This window comes from Oreochromis niloticus, linkage group LG3, assembly GCF_001858045.2.
Source record: "Oreochromis niloticus isolate F11D_XX linkage group LG3, O_niloticus_UMD_NMBU, whole genome shotgun sequence".
NCBI lineage: Eukaryota > Metazoa > Chordata > Actinopteri > Cichliformes > Cichlidae > Oreochromis > Oreochromis niloticus.
Genome location: NC_031967.2, coordinates 53218526 through 53238006, shown reverse-complemented (window position 1 = coordinate 53238006; position 19481 = coordinate 53218526). Strand labels below are relative to the sequence as shown.

The following is a 19481-nucleotide window of genomic DNA, read 5'->3' as shown; positions in this document are numbered from 1 at the left end:
ATCAAAGCCATCAGATGCTCAGTTTCTTCTTTAAAAAAGAAGAGGAGAAGAAAGGAGCAGAAGATACAAGTAAGCAGATGTGTCACTGGATAGTGGCAGATATTATGTAGGACATGCATCCTGAAACAAGATAACATTTATTGGTAGGGATAGTGAAAACTTCTGTTTATCTTTGTTAGCTACTTGGCTATGATAGTAAACAGTAGACAGAGAGTAGACACTGATGTGGCTTATTGATAGATAGATAGATAGATAGATAGATAGATGGAGTGTTCTCCCGGGCACCAAACAGCCTAGGACCGCCTCTGCAGAGAGCACAGTGGGATGACTGACCTATCCCAGACATCCACGTGTACTTTCAACCAATATTTATTCACAGGTAGTATAAGTTGATCGAGGTCCCCCGGTTGATTGGTTTACAGGCGGGTGTAAGTATGCGGAACTGGTGAGGATCCAGTTTTCACCGGTTTTCAGTGGACCCATCGACGTTAAGGACGACGCACGGAGGATAGGCTCAGGGAAGATTTTTCAGTTTTTAGTAATAATAATATTTTTTAAAAAACTTATTTATCGCGGGGGATCTATCAACGTTTTATTGTCAAAGAAGAAAGACTCACAACCTCGCCATGAGTGCTGGGACATATTTGGGTCTCTGCTTGAGTTTACTGGCCGTCTGCGTCTCGTTGGGCTCTGCAGGTAAGGCAAATCTGAGGAGTAAACTCAGGCTTTAAAACGTTAAAACTGTTCTCCTAAAGTTAGTGGAAAAGGAAACGTCTAGAAAAAATAATTATAGCCAGGTCCCCACATGTGGTAATAGGTAAAATCCGCAAAGTTACCCGTGGCTCAACACACGATCACTAAAGACTGTCCAGATTGTGTACAATCCTGTGTCTAATGTCACTGGTTCAGTGGACAGCTCCTGACGGCGAGTCACGGGAACCGTTTAGAGTCTGTGGCTGTTCCTGTGTAAAACACAACTATTGGGCCTAAGAAATGTGAATAGTAGGATCTCAGTCTAAATGACATGATCTGAGACCTGTGCGCTGTCACCTCAAAGAGAGATTTTTTGGTTAGTGAGGTATTTTGGGATTGTAATTCAGAGATTTAAATGATAGGTAGATGGCTATTTTGGAAATGTGTTTTGGTCACAGGGTAAGCACATCCTGTCTCTTAACCCTCCACTGAAGCCAACATGGTGACCAAACACCACAGAAGGTGAACAATATTTGGTTGTGCAGTGCTGGCAACATAAAGTGGGCATTTTTCAGTACAAGTACATTAGAGGGTCATCAGATGTCTGCTTAAAAGTGATTTACAGCGAGCGAATCACTTCTAGTGTTAAAGTTTGGCTCAGTAGTTTGGTGGGTGGTTCTGAACAGAAACCGATTGGCTGCTGTGAAGGTGATGAATCCTCACTCTGTTTTCTTTTCTTTTCCTCAGCTTCAGACCAGCAGATCTTCAGACAAGCTGGGATGAGTGTCAATCTGACATTTCCGGTTCCCACTGGCACCACATCTGTATGGCTAAAAAGACTTGAGAAATATAAAGACAATGAAAAATATATCTCCTACTGCAAAGACTTAAGACCCACACATGCCAGTGACCAGGAGGCGTCATTTAAGGGTCGGGTGGAGGGGATGGACTGTAGCAATATCAGCGGCACCGTCTCAGTAACTTTGAAGAACCTGACCAGAAACGACAGTGGGACATACGAGCTTCAAGGGGTGGACCATGGTGGAAGATACTTTAATGAAACTGTCTTCCTCAACGTTACTGACCCAGGTGAGACAGGCTTATTCACAACATTACCTCCCCTGGGTATACCACCGGGTGGGCGTAGTACAAAGCTAAATGGTACAATAAATTTGAAGAGCTTACTACAGAGATTGTTTGTTCAACATGAGTTACCATGGCGATATAACCTGATTTGGAGGCTGTTTTAGTTGGTTTTGCTTTGAATGGATCCAAATGCCAGCTCATCTTTTTGAGATGTGGTTTCTTGTGAAAGTCACACGTTAAATTTGTAAACTAGAACCAAAGAAACTGACATTCAGAATGTTGCCTGACCCCAGTTAAAGTCACACCAGTCTCAATAATCACAAGAAAATTACTTCAGATCAGGGAAAATGGTTAGTAATTATATCCAAAATTTGTGATGCCGTTCTGTTGCTGTTGTAACGCTTTTAACCAATAAGATTTATTTTAATCTTCTTTCTCTAAAATGTCTAGAAACACCCCTACTTTCATCTCTTGAAATATCTTTTGAGAGAACTTGTATTTCTTTCTCCCCTTTTTTGTTTGCCAGAGTAAAGTAATTGGACAAGCAAAATATTTTCTGTAACTGAAAAACAGAATATTGTTTAAAAATGGCAGATGATATAATACTGTATACAGAGACAAAACTACAGACCTGACTGAATGCCATGTTTAAATAAAAAGCACTATGTAAATGAAAGTCTTTTCCATAATTTGAAATTATTCAAATGGATAATAGATGGTGGGGAATATTAGAATATCATCATATCAGTGAAAGCTGCACGGGTTATTTTGGGGTTCATTGTCTTGCTCAAGAATATTTTGACATATATATATATATATATGAGAGGAGCCAGGGATCGAATCATGACCTGACGTACTCTACCTTCTGAGCCACAGCTGGTCTGAGTGATGTGATCAGAGTGCAGTAGATAATGTCTGACAGCAGTTTGAAGAGGAAATGGATTCTATTCTGTTCTTCACTCATCACCTACCTGACAGCTGACACCTCACACCTGTTTCTCACCTGCAGGTCAGACAGGAGGAGGCAGAGAGGATGGAGAGAAGGAGGATGGAGCCAGTAGAGAACATACTTGGCTGGCAGTCAGTCTGTTATGTTTTTGTGTGGGTGTGTGTGGTTGTGTATGTGCGCCAGCTGCTATAAAGTGTCTTACAAATTGCTGTAAAAAGAATTCACCCTTTTCTCCTCCTTCTAATAATGAATCTGACAGAGAAACAAAGCAAATAACATTAATAATCTGCAAATAATTCAGTGGTCTAAAAATTCTAAGTGAGACCACAAACACATTCTTGTCCAAAGCTCAAATTCTACAAAAACCTTTCCACTGCAGTAAAGTGGAGGGGATTTTGAGTTTACCGCATTTAAAAACGGCATCCTCACAGCATAAAGGTCCCTGACAGATGGGTACTACAGCTTCTTCCCAGTCTGATGACTGGTGACCCGTCTAGAGTCACCAGTCATCTTTTACCTTATGTCATAAGCTGACATAGGCCAATAAGTCCCCCCACCCATCACCCCCAACCCAAATTTAGTCTTGATGCAATTTGAAAGAACTCAGTGCATCTGAATGAAGGGGAAACAATCCTAGCGAAGACAAGTCTCTAGCAGACTGGTGACCACTACATCTGAACCCACCAATGTTCTGGGACATTGGCAGATGAGGAAGGCAAGCCGAACCCCGCCTGGGAGGTCAGTGAATGGGGAAATACAAGCATGTGTCCCCATCTAGGACAGGGGTGGCCAACCCGCGGCTCTCGAGCCGCATGCGGCTCTTTGCCTGGTTTCATGCGGCTCTTACGTTCATATCAAAGTTTGTGTTTGTGGGGGGTTTTTTTTGTTTTGTTTTTTTTTGTTTTTTTGTGTTGTTGTTTTAAAATTTGCGCGTTCGCTTCGCTTGAGTTTAATACGGTATTTTCATCAAATGCGCATGTGTGTGAGATGAAAATACCGCAAAGTTCCCAGTAGGAGCAAGTTCGCCCTTAAAATGGCAGGGAAAAAATGCACAGCAAAAAGAAAATATGAAGATGAACACAGGACGTTTTTAACAGAGTGGGAGAGTTTATATTTTTTTGTTAAACGCAATGGCAAGCCATTCTGCCTTATATGTCAGACGTCATTAGCACATTTCAAAGCTTCAAATCTTCAGCGCCACTTCAGCTCACTCCATGCTAACATCGACCAGGAATTTCCAAAAGGGACTGAACTTCGCAAGCACGAGTTGGCCACTTTGAAAAGTCAGGCAGAAAAGCAGATACAGTTTTTCCAAAAATTTACGAAGCGGTCAGAGACCATAATGCTCGCATCCTATCAGCTGGCTTGGAACATTGCACGGGCTAAAAAGCCATACAATGAAGGGGAATTCGTTAAAAAAAATGCCTCAGTGACGTTGTTGAAATCTTGTCTCCTGAAAACAACAAATTAAAACGCATGGTATCAGACGTCCAACTGTCCCACCACACTGTTGAACACAAAATATCGTACATTAACACGGCTATTGAATCACAGTTGCACTCTGACCTTCAAGCGTGTGAGTACTTTAGTGTCGCATTGGATGAGAGTTGTGATATACAAGACAAGCCTCAGTTGGCAATATTTGCACGGTCTGTGTCAAACGATTGTGTGATCAAAGAAGAACTCCTGGATATTGTGCCATTAAAAGACAGAACCCGTGGCATAGAAACCATGATGGCTGCATTTGAAAAAGCAAATCTGCCCATAACGAAATTAACTGCAATAGCCACGGATGGAGCACCAGCCATGATGGGATCTGTGAACGGGCTTGTGGGGGTGCAAAGCTGACCAAACTATTCCTGACTTTTGGAATTTCCACTGCATCATCCACATGGAGCAACTCGTGTCTAAATCATTGAATTTAGATAACGTCATGAAGCCTGTGATGGAAATCGTCAACTATATCCGCACACATGCGCTTAACCACAGGCAATTCAAGAATCTCATCGCTGAGCTGGACCAAGGGCTTCCGGGTGACCTGCCGCTGCACTGAACTGTGAGGTGGCTGTCAAAAGACCAGGTACTCTCTCGCTTCTTTGAGCTTTTGGATGCCGTGAAACTGTTTATGGAAGACAAGGACTATCCCGAGCTCTCGGACCTCAAGTGGATTATGGATCTGGCCTTTTTGGTCGACATGCTGTGTCACTTGGACAGATTGAACCTGACCCTGCAGGGTAAGTTAAAAATGCTTCCTGACCTGGTGCAAAGTGTGTTTGCGTTTGTCAACAAACTGAAGCTGTTCAAGACACATATTCAAAAGGGAGATTTAACGCATTTTCCCACTCTGCTAAAAGCCAGCGGGCAAGTCGCCAGCGCCGCCCTGAGTAAGCAAAGAGCCAGATATGCAACGCTGATTGAAAACTTGCACGAAAGCTTTGTGACCCGGTTCCATGATCTACAATTGAAAAGGCCACAGATTACGTTCCTCTTCGACCCATTTAATGCAGAGACCGGCTGTTTAAAAGTCCCGCTAGTCACAGATGAAGCTGCGGCTGAGTTGGAGATGATCGATCTTTGTGAGGAGGACCAATTGAAACCTGCTTTAAGGGAAGGGACCATTGAGTTCTGGAAAAGTGTGCCAATGGAAAAATACCCCAATGTCAAATGGGCTGCGCTTAAGATACTGTCAATGTTTGGGTCAATATACGTCTGCGAGTCTGTTTTCTACCCTAAAACATGTGAAATCAAAGCATCGATCTGTTCTGACTGACACTCATGTGAAAGAATTGCTTCGAGTGGCAACAACGGAATACAAGCCAGATTTGAAGAGGATTGTTCAAGGCAAGGAATGCCAGAAGTCCCACTAAACAACATCCATTGTAAAAGAAAAATGCTGTTGTAGATTATTATATTTTTGTTTGTGGACTTGGTTGAACTGAGAGTTTGTGTGTGTGAGACAGTGCACACAGTGTTCATTGTTGAAAATGACCGGCCTGTGGTTTTAGTACTGTAGGAGTCCATTTCTGTCATTATCATGTTGGTGTGTGACATTTACAATAAATCTGGCTGAGCAGAGATGTGTGTGTGTGTGTGTGTGTGTGTGTGTGTGTGTGTGTGTGTGAGAGAGAGAGAGGGAGGAAAGGATGGGTGATGTTCATGTGTACCCATGCATATGATGTGGCTCTTTGCGGTAACACAGTAAAAAAAAAAGTGGCTCTTGGTCTCTGACTGGTTGGCCACCCCCGATCTAGGAGGTCTTCCGTTGGAGAATACAAGCACGTGTCGCCATCTAGGAGGTCTTCCGTTGGAGAATACAAGCACGTGTCGCCATCTAGGAGGTCGGCCGTTGGAGAATACAAGCACGTGTCGCCATCTAGGAGGTCGGCCGTTGGAGAATACAAGCACGTGTCGCCATCTAGGAGGTCGGCCGTTGGAGAATACAAGCACGTGTCGCCATCTAGGAGGTCGGCCGTTGGAGAATACAAGCACGTGTCGCCATCTAGGAGGTCGGCCGTTGGAGAATACAAGCACGTGTCGCCATCTAGGAGGTCGGCCGTTGGGAAATGCAACACGCCACTGTCTGGGAAATCTACGCCACACGACAATAAAAGAGCAAGGAATGCAGCGACATGCTGTTTATTTTCCACTACTGCAAAACTAAAATAAATGTCTATTTTAAATACGTTGTGTATTTGACATCTGTAGTCCTATGAGCATGGTGGATCATGATCTAAACAAAAGAATATGCAGCAAAAAGTGATTTGGGTAACTCTTATGCCAAAAAAATCAAGGTAGCCAGCGTACCCTGCCTGGAACATGGCTACCAGGGTCCTAACCTGGAGCCAAGCCTGGGGGGAAGGCTCAAGGGCGAAGATCAGTTGGCCCAGCCGGGCTCAAGCTGAAGAAGTTATATGGGTCTGTTCTTCTGTGGGACACTACTTTGGGCTTTGTGGATCGGGCAGAGGTCCTGGTGCTCTGATGCACACATCTGCAGTGATGTGGATCGATGAGCTTCCTTCAAAGAGGAGCTGGGCTCTCCCTTAGAGATGGGGTGAGGAGCTTGGTCAATTGAGAGTAAAGTTGCTGCTCCTTCACATCAAAAGGAGCCCATTAAGGTGTTTCCAGCCTTGTCCAACCAGAAGGAGGCCTCGGGTTTGACAGAGGAGATTGTGTATCATGGCTAGATTGTGAGTGACTGTGTGTCCCGCATATGATCTGGAAGAAGTGGCCAGATGCAACCACTCGAATGTGTAATTTCATCTGGACTTAAAACATGAACTGTGTGTGTGTGTGTGTGTGTGTGTGCGTGTGTGTGCAGTGGTTTATGCTTGCTAGTAAACAATGTTTGGAAAAGAAAAGGGTAAAACTACCTGTTTTTGTTTGTTTTTCAGTCTCTTTCAGATCCGACAACATCTAGAACATGAAATCATGACAGTGAAGTTTGTATGTAGTTAAATCCTAGAACCTCAACAGGGCTAAAATAATGAAACAGGTTTCCTGAGGACGTGGGCTTCCATGCAAACCATGACACCAGATGGGCCAGGTCAGCTTGGAGTGCAGGTACACCGCCTAGAGCCACCTAACAACAGCTGAAAGCATAATTTAGCAGGCAACACACAGGGTAAGGCTTTATAATCGTATTAAAGCATCCATAGCTGTGTAAGGAGGGGTTGCATAACATTTTCCTTTTTCTTCCAATAACAGTAAGGCAGCATGTACCTTTACTAGTTTTACCTAAATGCAAATCAGTCTTACTAAAGATCAAGTACGTGCAGGGGGTGGGGGGGACGGGCTTAAGCACCTGCCCCTTTCCTGAAGGTTTTCTCCTTTCCTCCCCAAGTGCCCTTTTCTTGAGGCAAATGTTTTTTTTATGTGTGTGTGCATGTAGAGTCCTGCCTGTGCCCTCAACAATAATATTTAACTATTAATCACAGTTTTGCTAAATAAAAGGATCTGGTTTGCATCAGTCACATAATTACCATTAACCAATGATCGCCCTTGACGGCAGAGCGCTCCGGTTATGAACCGGGAACAAGCTCGCAAAGAGCACGCACATTTTTTGCCGTCTGAGCAGTGCGGAGCTGTAGGAGAAACACAAGTTAATTGGGAGACGCAGACTGATGTGTACAGCGTACACTGTAGTCTACAGCAGCGGTCCCCAACCACCTGTCAATGAGTTGTTTGGTACCGGGCGTGAGAGTTGAGGCTCGGGTGTGAAATTTATGGTTTTCAGGGTTTTTATCATTATTTTTTTTATCGTTTTTATCATTAACTCAGTTTCCCTGGGTCTTTTCCTGTGTGTTATGAATAAATCTCCTTGTTTTTTTTCTTTTTTTTTTTTTTGGTAGCGGTACTGGTTTTATTTTGTTGTATTTATCCACGACACATTAAAGGCCGGTATGCGAAAGTATTGTCGGACATAAACCGGTCTGTGGCACAAAAAAGGTTGGGGACTGCTGGTCTACAACACACAGCAGTACTAGGTTATTATGTACACGTTGGTAAACTGTCTTGTGACAGCTGACGAATTGAAACAATTGAGCGTGCTGTGTGTGCAACAGCGCGATAATTAAATAATAAATCAATGCAATAGCAAATTGTGCCTTGTTCTCAGATGGACAGCAAGTGGATATGATACATGAGACGAGGAGATGAAAGGAGGTAGAGAGGCAATAAGTGATTCACAAGCAGAGCCTAGTTTATTTCTCACAGTTGGTTACACTGCTTGGAACCATTAGGCAACAAGCCTTATGGTTCCAAGCACTGTCACCAATCTTTGCATGTTATTATTATTATTATGTCATAAGACTTGTTTAATCAGCTACCATCTTTCCTATGGACTCTTTAATGCCTCAGATCAACACAGCCCTGCCCTCCAGCACCATCAGCAGCAGCAACCCCTCAACAGCAACATTGCACCCCATCAGGTAAAACATAGGCTGCGTTTGCTTTGCGTTGTTCCCACCTGATGACAGTGATATAGTATGATATGATTCCATATTAGATTCTTGATAAATGTGTGTTGTTGTTCTCCAGCTTGGATCTGTGTGCCCCTTTTTAACTTTAAGCATCAACCCTTTTAAAATTTCTGCATGGACCTGCTAAAGATATGTGTTCTCCTGCTCTTTCTGCAGACCAGCTGGTGTCACAGGAGTGAGGAGGCCTCATGAGGAATCAACAAGAGTCATCAGCGCCTCAAAGTTTAATGGTGTGTTGTTGTGTATTTGAATCACTAAATAAGCCACACACAGAGCACTAACTAGGCTCCACCCATAAATATGCTGCAGCATACTATACTGCAATACCTGGATAACTCTACCTGGCCAAGAACAGAAAAAAATCATTTTTTTCCACTTTATTTGAAAATAATCCTGAAACATTTTCATGGTTTACTTCAGGGGTGGGAACTCCAGGCCTAAAGGGTTTCAGCCTATGTACACACGTACACGGGTATTTTTGAAAACCGAGATTTTCTGTTTTTGTTTTAAAAAAATCCCGTCCACACATAAACGCAAAAATGAAGGAAAACGCTGCAAGGAACATGAATCAAATGATTAGTTGGGGGCGATCGTGGCTCAAGAGTTGGGAGTTCGCCTTGTAATCGGAAGGTTGCCGGTTCAAGCCCCAGCTTGGACAGTCTCGGTCGTTGTGTCCTTGGGCAAGACACTTCACCCGTTGCCTACTGGTGGTGGTCAGAGGGCCCGGTGGCGCCAGTGTCCGGCAGTTTTGCCTCTGTCAGTGCGCCCCAGGGTGGCTGTGGCTACAACGTAGCTTACCATCACGTGTGTGTGAATGGGTGGATGACTGAATGTAGTGTAAAGCGCTTTGGGGTCCTTAGGGACTAAGTAAAGCGCTGTACAAATACAGGCCATTTACCATTTTTATATCTGAAATATAAATGGTTGTAGAGAGTGTTGGTGTCAACCTCCCAGGACCTGGCGTCCACATATGTGGACATCACATTTTGTGTTGTCTAGGGTTTGACCTCAGGAAATCACACGATAGGGTGGGGCTAGGTTTCACAATGAGCTCACCCAAAACCTTGGCTGCCAGCCTTTGAGGCCTGGAGTTCCCCCATCCCCTGATTTACTTGGACATGCATGTATGATATTAGGGGTGTCCAGATCCATAGGCTGCATCCTCCTGAGGACCTGGCCTTCGTGGTCTACGTGGGCCTGGTCCTCCGAAGGCCAGGTAGGCCATAAGTGAGCGGCTGTGAAACTGGACGGTCTAGCCTTCAGATTTGCATCACCAGCTGTCTTGGTGGAGTTTAATAAACTCGGCCGTCTGCTCCTTTCTGTCTAAAATATAACAGGACACTGGCATAAATTCTCAATCATCTCACATTTCTGATAATCAGTTTTCCGTTTGACGTTTATTCAGCTGTGTGAAAACTATAACTTTAATCTCAGTCGAGCTGGTTGCTAACAGACGTCTCTGAAAACGTCACAGCACTTCTGAAAATATGTGATGTCTTGATAAACTGAGCAGATATTTGAAGTTTAGACAGCTACATTCTCGCCTGAAAATATCTTAAAAGTTTATTTTGTAACTCAGAAAGAGTAATTGGAGTAATATTAAAACTTAGTAGCTGCCGACATTGAGGGAAACTGGAATTGGCTGGGCCGCGCTAGGAATTCTGGGATATGGTGGGCCACCATGGATACACCCGACCCATCCTTCAAATTCAAGGAAAAGGAGGATGCATTTGGTGGAGTCTATGAATTTGGACTGAATTGCACATAATAATATCAGGGATGATAAATTAAATAGATTTTAAGTAGATGCTTGTGCATTCTTATAGTCTTATAGGTTGAATTGAACTATGTGATCTGTTCAAAGCATCCCAGTCAGTGCTGTTCTCCATGCCTGTCTGACTGTACATGATGTTATTAGCACAAACACTCTAAAGGGGATCAGTTAGGACTTCAGCAACAATACAGACAGCAATGTAGTTAGCAATAAAACAGTTTTATTGGGAATTAACTTAAAAAACAAACAAACAAACATCTCTGTCCTATTTTTTTGTGTGATACAGGAAAGAAGCAGCAGCAGTAGCAACAGGAGATGAATATCTCTAACAAGTTGATTTGTTCACATTTTCACATCTTAATTTTTAATTGAAATGTGCATTTTGAGTTTATACACTATATGCACATAAGGCGACCGTTTCCTTTTGCAGTATTTTTGTGCGGTGCATTTTTCTATGTCTTAACAAAAGGGGAACAAAGGTGCTTAATTTAACCCTAGACCTGACCCTGAAAAAGGCGTAGGAACCCTGTGAGTAATTGTAATTTCATTACAGAAGAGAGGTCCATTTAGAGTAGGGGTGTCAAACTCCAGTCCTCGAGGGCAAGACTCTATAGAACTTGACTGAATGCTGAGATGGCAAGCCCTAACCCTACTCAAGTAAATTTAAATAAATATAAGTAAGTGTTTGGAAAAGTGTACTTCTTTAATTACTTTTTTTGCACAATGTTCATTCACTCATGGTGCAAATAACATGAATCAAATGGCTGAATTGCCACCTCAGCATGCAGTCAAGTTCTATAGTCTTGCTAATGACCTGTCTTTATTCAGCTGGTTTGCAGCAAGGACACATTTAAAAGTTTCAGGACACCGGCCCTTGAGGACTAGATTTTGATACCTGTCATTACGGCTACGTCCACACTAATGCGTTTTCGTTTAAAACGCATAGTTTTCTCTCTGTTTTGGCCTCCTGTCCACACTCAGGCGGCGTTTTCCCTGAAGTAAAATGCAATGTTTTGAAAATGCTCTCGAAAATGAATACATTTGAAGATGGTGCATTTGCTTCACAGTCTGGACAGCGAAAACGGACACTTTCTAAAACGATGACGCATTTTAGTCATCTGATGCAGTCATGTGACCAATTGAACAAAGACAACAGAGGGCATTATACAGCAGTTGTTTTGGTTGCGCTCAGTTTTGACAGCCCTATTAAAGATTAATATCAGTTTGTACATGCTCCAGATAGCTTTTCTTCAAATTCTTTAATTCTCACTCGCTTTTGCAACATTTTGCTTTTGTGTTACTCACAACAACAACTCCACCTCATTGTTTGTCCATTTAAAAAAACTTGGTGCTTTTCCTCAACTCATGTTAGATGGGTGGCTTCTAAAAATAAATGACAGGCCTTCTTTTTCTCTTATATTTCATTCTGTTTATTCATCCTTCTGTGGGTAAATAATTTCGAATTTGTCATTTTTTTTTTTTTAACATTTGGTAAGGTGCCTGTTTAAATGGATTCAGTCATCTCCCTTCATGGACTACACCTGATAAATCTTGCACTCTACCTTATCTAACCAGCATATTAAGAGGCTGAGACAGGCTGTGTAATGGCCCTCCCCCTATGCTGACTCATAGAGAGCGTGACTAAATTAACCACACCCTGTGTTCAAAGGGCAGGTTCTTCCTCTGCTTCTTGTGCTTCAGCTCTGCACACCTGGGTTCATTAACTCACATACTGGTAAAGCTCTGATCAGCTGCCCACTACTTACGATGGAGGAGGGATTTCATCAGATGCTGGATTATTAGACTCAGAAACAGTTATGGAAGTTGACTCTTTCAGTCTGAAACTTTGCATGCTTCGGCTCATTCACCTCATCTTACCTTCTCTATGCAGGAAATTGGGACCCACTGAGAGAGAGAATTCCTGTGGACCTGCCTGAACTGAAGCTTTGGATTCACTAACTGGAAGTCCTTCTGTTGTCACATTCTGTTGTTACTTTACTGTAAATAAACGCACTGAACTTAATCCTGCAAGTCTGTGTTATGAGTGCAGTCAGTCCGTTAGTTATGACCGAGTGGAGGAATTCCTCATCTGATTTCAATGTCTTGGTCTAAATCCCCAAATGCATCAACAAGAAAGAGATTAGTAACATTTTTATTTATGTATTTATTGTATTTAGCACCAAATGACAACAGTTACCTCAAGGCACTCACAATCATTTTAAAAGACTCTGTGGACTTTAATGTATCTTAGTGTAGCGATGAAAGAAGTTGGTAAGTAGACATGAATCCAGATTAAACACCGCTCAGGATGTCACATCAGAAATAAATGCAGTGTAAAATTATGATAATGAAAAACATTTTCCAGGCTCCTGTTGGACCCTTTGTCATCACACAGACATGTTATAAATAAGTGGCTACTCAAGAGTTTAACTCTTTAATTTGTCGAGCTATGTTTGTGACATGTAATTACTCTATTTGTGATTATCATGCCTGTACTGGTTCTTTCGTTTTAAAATGTTACTTATTTGACCTTTTCAATCATTTTTAATGCAGAGAGGGGTTAAACCAACTCAACCATCTCTACCGAAAAGTCACTTTGGACTCAAACTATCTGCTTCGACACTTCTGTCAGCCATGAATCAAACATCAAAACGTAGTTATACAAAGTGGAAAAATTACAATCAAATAAAAGAAATAAATAAAATCTTTAATTTCACAAAATATACATATAATTTATTTCACACTACATCCCAGCAAAACTATGAAAAGATGTAGGAAACATTTTTCCATCAAAAAAATTACAAACACACAAACATCTGAACCCAAATGAACCCATTTGGTGATCTGAAGGTTAAACATGATTTCATGTTGAAGAACTGAAGAAGTATTTAGACTCTTCACTTACATAACAGTCCAAAGGTTTTAATATCTGAATTTCCTTGAAGCAGATAAAGTAAAAGTACTCACTATGCAGAATCATGTTGACTAGTTAATGTGTATCATGTAGCAGTTGGAAAGGTAAACTATAGAGATATGGTTGGACTGGAGGACGGGCAGTAAGGCTCCTGCACCATGTTGTTGGAACTGGTTCTTGAAGCAGTCTAGTGGAGAGCAGCTGGACCAGATGATGCTTTAACAACATAAAATGTCAGAGAGAGCACGTCCTCCTTCAGTTTGTTTCCTTCAGAAACACACAGATGTGGTGTCTGAGGAAGCAGATGTTCAGGTGAACATGTGGATGAAATAAAAGGTGAAATCAGAGTGAAGCTCCTGCACTGGTAGGGTTACATATGTATATCAACCAGTTATCCATCATTTGTATATTCCATACTTTTTTGCAACAGCTTTGCTCTCCACCATTGCACATATAAATATAATATTGTTTGTGGCTTAAATCTGAGCTTTTCTTTACAAAACACATGGGTGTCACTAAAAAAAATCTAATGTAACTCTAAGAAAAAGAAGACCTCTTTGTATTAATAAGCAGTAATATACAGCTTTCATTTTTATTTATTACCATTAAGGTTTATGTGAATATTATACGTCCAGTGGAAGAAAGAAGAAGGTTTAGTTGAATGTGTAAAGATGACAAGAAGTATGAGAGGTGACGGACAAGGTAAGCGACACATGCTGTAACTGACGTCAGACGCCGGAGATTTTGGCGGAAAATTTAAGCGAATGGTAGTTTAGAACTGAACAAAGTTTCTTTAAGCTTTAGCATTACCAAATATAATAATCAATTGTCACATAACTAACAACATCTGTCCTATCATCCCTAACACCCTGGAGGACAACGGGGAGAGTTTAGACGCTCTCCAAGATTACATCGACCGCTGTTTCCAAGATTTAGTCATGAAGAAGGCCCAGAGTGCATCTTCCCCGGCCAAAATTGAGACACCGTCATCGAAGAGATGTCGCCCGGCAGACTCCCCCGGCACAACATCACCTGCCGGCAAAGACATTGCAGACATCCTGGAGTCAATCGACCAACGATTGTCCAGTTTCGATGCGAGGCTGTCCCTGGTGGAGATTATACACCAGGAATTTAAATCTCTGCGAGAATCCCTGGAGTTCAGCCAGCAGCAAGTGGAAACGCTTGCCGCTGAAAATGCCACGCTACGGGAGTCGGTCAAATCTCTCACCGATAATGTGACCCAGCTAAACACTGAAAATAAAAAAATAAAAGAGTCAGTTATCGATCTACAAGCCCGTAGCATGCGTGACAACCTTGTATTTTCCGGTATTCCAGAATCTGCCGGAGAGGATGCAGAGGCAACGGTGAAAAGCTTCATTAAAATCCACCTGAAGCTGCCGGAGGACACCGTAAAGAACATTGCCTTCGATAGAGTGCATCGCTTGGGGGCCGTGAGGACGCCGGCCGGGAGACCACGTCCTATTGTGGCCAAATTTGGCCACTTCAAACAAAAGGAACAGGTGAAAAGCCGCGGGAGGGAATTAAAAGGAACGGACTTCAGCGTGAACGACCAGTTCCCCAAAGAGATCCTGGAACGACGCAGGGTCCTCTTCCCAATCCGACGCAGCTTCATCCAGAAGGGCTCCCGCGCTGTCATCGCTGTGGACCGGCTGTACGTGGACGGACAGCTCCACCGCGACCCCGACATCACTCCGTGGCTGTATTAACTTCACACCAGATAAGAATCCGCTACACCCTTTCCCTATCCACGCACACTAACTTGCATTAACTTAACATTAACATCTGTCTAACTTACCAGTATCAAATCGGCTCATCTTAATTTCATAGCAGAATTAACACCGTCACTCTCCGTCAACGGTATGATTGGAATGTTTCCGGGTTTGTTTGTTTGTTTTTTTTTGTTTTTTTTGCTATTGTTTTTCTCTCCTTCTCGTTTTTTTTTCTCTCTTTTTCCCCCTCCTGTTTTTATGCTGCTCACCCTTGTACTTGGTTTCTTTCTTTATTTCTTTCACTGCTTCGATCACCTGCTTCCAGACTCATCCACAAACTTTATTTCGACACATATGCACAGCACGATCACACACAATCATGCGCTCAACGGCAGCACATTTACATCAGACAGACAGCGCACACAGTATAGGATACACACACTTAAGTCAAGCGTACTACTCATATTAGTAAATATGCACACACATAATCAGACTCAGGGAGCATCTCGCCACGCATTTTTTCTCTCTCTCCCTCTCTTTATTTATGAACTGGTGATGTATTCTCTCCACCTGTCTAAGCCACACACACAGCATACACCCCTAGTTATACAAACATATCTATGGGTGAACTAAGATTCGTTACATGGAATGTAAATGGAGCTGGCTCCAGAGAAAAGAGGTTAAAAATATTTAACCAACTCAAAAAACTACAGGCAGATGTTGTCCTTTTACAAGAGACCCACAGACCTCTTAAAGGTTCGAATGAACTTAAAACACCTGAGTTTCCTAATGTGTTCTCAGCTTGTTATAATTCTAGACAAAGGGGAGTAGCAATTTTAATCCATAAAAATATTAATTTCACAGTACTCGATACAGTTATAGATCCAGAGGGCAGATTCTTAATCATTAAACTATCTATATGTGATAAAAAGCTATGTATTGTAAGTGTATATGGTCCAAATGTTGATGATCCCTCATTTTTTCACAGTTTTTTCAGTGCACTCTCTGAACACTTAGATGGCACACTTGTTCTTGGAGGCGACCTCAACCTTGGACTAAATGAAGAAATGGATAGGCTCAATACAGCAGGAACTCAGCGTAATTGGCAGTCCACAAATATAATCAAACAGTATATGAGCGACTTTGGTCTTTGCGATGCATGGCGCTCCCTCCACCCCAACAGTAAGGAATATTCTTTCTTCTCACATGTTCATCACTCCTACTCTCGTCTGGATTATTTTTTGGTCAGCAGCTCACTGCTGAGTGACATTTCAGACACTGAGATTCATCCTATAGCTGTCAGCGATCATGCTCCTGTATCTTTAACACTAATGCACAAGAATAATACTACGCCAAGTAAAAACTGGAGATTTAATACTTCACTGCTTAAAGATGAAGACTTTATTAAATATTTTAAAAAAGAGTGGACTTCATATTTAGACTTTAATGACACTCCCGGAACATCAGCTTCTGTTCTATGGGAAGCAGGGAAAGCTGTGATGAGAGGTAAAATAATTTCTTTCTCATCACATAAAAAGAAAGAAGAAAACAAAAATATTCAGGAATTAGAAAAAACCATCAAATCCCTAGAAGAAGCCTACGCGTACCACCAAGATCAGGAAACATTGAACAAAATACGCAAAACAAAACTAGAATTAAATGAGATAATTGATAAAAAAACAAAATTCTTAGTACAAAGACTACGCTTACAAAATTATGAACATAGTAATAAATCCGGTCAATTTCTAGCAAACCAGCTAAAAATAAATAAAGAAAAAACAACTATATGTGCTGTTCAAGATTCATCTGGGAACACAGTATATGACCCGAAACAAATAAACAACATTTTCAGGGATTTCTATAAAACGTTGTATTCACCACAAATAAACCCATCTAAAAGGAAATTGATCAGTTTTTAGACAACATAACTCTCCCAAAATTATCAGACACTCAAGCAATGGCACTAGATTCGCCACTGACACCAGGTGAACTCCAGGAAGCCCTGATAAGTATGCCCAATAATAAGGCTCCAGGCCCAGATGGCTTTCCTGCAGAATTCTACAAAGAATTCTGGACGATTCTAGCACCAGTTTTATACAGAACGTTGTTGGAAATCAAAGAAAATGGCAGACTTCCATCAAATATGAATTCTGCAAACATTAATCTCTTACTAAAACCAGGCAAAGACCCTGTATATCCCTCAAGCTATCGTCCAATATCCCTTATAAATGTAGACCTCAAAATAATCTGCAAAGCTCTCTCAAAGAGATTAGAGAAAATAACCCCCCTCTTAATTCATCCTGACCAAACTGGTTTCATAAAAGGTAGGCACTCATCAACAAATACACGTAGATTACTTAATTTGATAGACTACTCATACAGTAAAAACCTTGAAACTACAATATTTTCTTTAGATGCAGAAAAAGCGTTTGACAGAGTTAACTGGAAATTTCTATTTGCAACTTTACACAAATTTGGTTTTGGATCCTCTTTCATCAACTGGTTAAAAATATTATATAATTCCCCAACAGCTTGTGTGAGAACAAATGACCAGACATCCTCCAGCTTCTGTCTCCTGAGGGGCACCAGGCAGGGATGCCCACTCTCCCCTTCACTGTTTGCAATTTTTATCGAACCACTAGCAGCAGCAATTAGACAGAATTCAGTAATTAAGGGCATAAAATGCAAGAATGTAGAACATAAAATCAGCCTTTATGCGGATGATGTGTTACTCTTTCTCCAAAATTCACAAACCAATATCTCTGGGGTGATTGAACTGATAAACTCTTTTGCAAGAATATCAGATTACTCAATTAACTGGTCAAAATCTACAGTCCTTCCGATTAATTGCTCCTTCCATAATTCCTCTTCTACTCCACTGCAATCGGGAAATATAAAATATTTAGGTATTAATGTTTCTCCCAAGCTTGCAGATCTAACTAAATTAAACCATATCCCACTTTTAAAGAAGGTAGAAGGTGATCTGGCTAGGTGGAAATGTCTACCCATATCACTCATGGGAAGGGTTGCCGCTATAAAAATGATGGTATTACCAAAAATAAATTATTTATTCTCAATGATCCCAACTAAACCGCCGCAAGATTGGTTCAGATCTCTAGATTCATATATGTCCAAATTCCTTTGGAAAAATAAGCCCCCACGTATAAGCTTAAAAACACTACAAAAGACCAAGGATAAAGGAGGATTAGAACTACCTAACTTTCAGCACTACTTCTTAGCCAACAGGCTTCAGTTTATCTCAGGATGGCAAAAACATACCCTCTTAGATGAACCTTGGCTAGATGTAGAACAAGCACTTTGCAATAATCTAGAGATTTCAGATCTACCATTTATCAGCTCAAACATCCAACGACATGAATGCTTCAAAAGCATCAACATCAGCTCTTCTCTGACAGTGTGGTGGGAGTTTCTGAAGTTGACAGAGTCTTCATTAATCCCATGCAAACGTACACCTATCTGGAACAACCCTGACATATTACAAAACAATAATATGATAAACTTTTCAGATTGGAGTAGTAAAGGAATCAAATACTTAGAACATATACTAGAAGGAACAGAATTTATTTCATTTGACAGACTAGTTACACAATATGGGATCAACAAGAAAAGATTTTTAGAATATCAACAAATTAAATCCATAATAAAAAGAGATTTAAACCGGGTCAAGTTGAACTACAAACGCCACCAAGTGTGGTTCAATTTCTTACTCTTAAAACCCCCAAATTACTATCCAAAATATACAGAATGCTTTCTAAAACAGATGAATCAATATCACTTCCTATTGCAAAATGGGAAGCGGATTTATCAGTTAACTTTGACCAAAACTTCTGGTCTCAGATTTGCTTAAAAACCTTTCATCTAATTAGAAATCCCAGTCTTCAATTAATTCAATACAAAATACTACATAGAGTGCACTATACAGGCCATCGGATGTTCAAGATGGGCTTTACGTCTACCAACAACTGCTCACACTGCCAAACCAATTCACCGGACAATTATATCCACGCTCTTTGGTTCTGTCCACCAGTTCAGAAGTTTTGGCGTGAGATATGTGAAGACTTATCAAAGTGTCTGAAATGTAACATTCCAACTTCCCCTTTAGTATGTTTGTTGGGCAGCTTAGATAATGTCACTCCGGAAAAGAATATAGCCCATATGGTTTTCACTGCCCTATGCATAGCCAAGAAAACAGTCCTCATGAACTGGAAAAATAAAAATAATCTTAATTCTAACCAATATAGAAATTATCTATTAGATTACATTAGTCTTGATACAGCCTCTGCCACCACATCAGATCAATTGCTCTGGGCTCCTTTGATCAGCTCCATCACCTAGT

At 41.4% G+C, this 19481-nt stretch overlaps 1 long non-coding RNA gene across 4 annotated transcripts; it reads left to right on the top strand.

The window, feature by feature from the left end:
* Positions 1 to 344: 344 nt before the first annotated feature.
* LOC106098962 (uncharacterized) lies at positions 345 to 12511 on the top strand. Of its 4 annotated transcripts, XR_003219388.1 has the most exons (6): positions 345 to 696; positions 1441 to 1782; positions 2789 to 2859; positions 7120 to 8655; positions 8863 to 8936; positions 12372 to 12511. It is a non-coding gene; the product is annotated as an uncharacterized LOC106098962 (long non-coding RNA). The 4 variants fall into 4 exon arrangements; XR_001225286.3 differs by lacking the exons at positions 345 to 696; positions 1441 to 1782; positions 2789 to 2859 and having other exon boundaries at positions 3661 to 7349; positions 8585 to 8655; XR_003219390.1 differs by lacking the exons at positions 345 to 696; positions 1441 to 1782; positions 2789 to 2859 and adding an exon at positions 4811 to 6066 and having other exon boundaries at positions 6235 to 8655.
* The last annotated feature ends 6970 nt before the right edge of the window (positions 12512 to 19481 follow it).